Here is a 1,372-nt window from a genome sequence, read left to right on the forward strand (position 1 = left end):
CACAAACACACACACATCATGTATATACACATACAATAAACAAAATAAATACAGTTAAAATTAAAATAAAAGAGTAGATGTTGTTGAGTGGCATCATCTTCTTCTCTCAGCTTCTGTGGTTGCAATGTAAGCAGCTGCCTCAAGCTGCTGCCACCATGATGCACTGTACCCTGGAACTATCAGCTCGAATAAAGCCTTCCTTTCTTAAGCTTCTTTGGTCTGGTGTTTGCCACAGCAACGGGAGAGTAACTATTCAGAAAATTGATACCTAAAAGTGTGGCTGATGCTAGAATAAGCCTGACCATGTGGTACTCAAGCTGTTAGAACTAGCTTTTAGGAGGAATCTAAGGATTTTGCAGCTGTGAACTACAAAGCCCAGGAATGTAGTAAGCGGAACTTAATGGTCCCTTTGGGTGGAATCTTGGAGGACACGGATGCTACGAGAAACAGATAGCAGAGGGCCAGATCATGCGGTTTCAGAGGAGAACAAGGATTCTCTTGGGAGCTGTGCTAACAGCCATTCCATGTGATGTTCTGGAAGTGAATCTGGCTGCGTTTCGTCTACATCTTGAGAACTTAGTGAGGCAGACTCTAGGAGCAATGGGCTCATTTACTTGGTGGAAGGCAGCATTCAGTCTTGGCTATGGCTGTGGCTTGGTTCTCTCATGTACCTCTACAGTGGCAGTGGTGCAGAAGGATGTGAAAGACAGGTGGTGTTTTGAAGACAGCAGTCTGCATGCTTACAGGTTTAGACAAAAGAGTTCAGAAGACTAAAGATATATTATTAATATGGAGATTTTTTACCACTACAGAAAAAGGCCTTTTTGCTTCGAAACAAAAAGAAAGTACCTGAGAACAAAATTCAATTGAAGGGGAGCCTAAATTAGAGATGCTCTGGAAAGGATACACCACTGAAACCCTGCTCTTAATGACCAATACTTTCATCAATCTGACAGGAAATAAAGTCAATTTACAACTCTACTCAGAAGCACATATACAAAAATTGGAACTATACAGAGAAAATTAACATGGCCCCTGGACAAAACCCACTCAAAAAAAAATAATAGCCTTTCTACACACAAAAATAACAACAATAACCCCTCATTTTGAGAAGGAGACCATGGAATAATTTCGACTAACAGCAGCCTCAAATCTAGAAATAAGACCTCCACAAAGAAAACATATACTCTCTGTATGAAAAGATTACAGAAAACTCTAGAATATGGAAAGACCTCCTTTGCTCATGGGTTGATAAATTTATATTGTGAAAGTGACCCACCTTTGACAACTAATCTTGGCTGTCAACTCGACCACATCTAGAATCAATTGATACCCAAGCTGTTGAACGTCCCTGAGACTGATCTTCCTCCTC

General features: G+C 40.6%; 1 pseudogene; it reads left to right on the forward strand.

Annotated features, from left to right (window-relative positions):
• The first annotated feature begins 978 nt into the window (after nucleotides 1–978).
• On the forward strand, nucleotides 979–1,074 carry LOC116902503 (annotated as a pseudogene).
• The last annotated feature ends 298 nt before the right edge of the window (nucleotides 1,075–1,372 follow it).

The sequence above is a fragment of the Rattus rattus genome, chromosome 5 (assembly GCF_011064425.1).
Source record: "Rattus rattus isolate New Zealand chromosome 5, Rrattus_CSIRO_v1, whole genome shotgun sequence".
In the NCBI taxonomy this organism is placed as follows: Eukaryota; Metazoa; Chordata; class Mammalia; order Rodentia; family Muridae; genus Rattus; species Rattus rattus.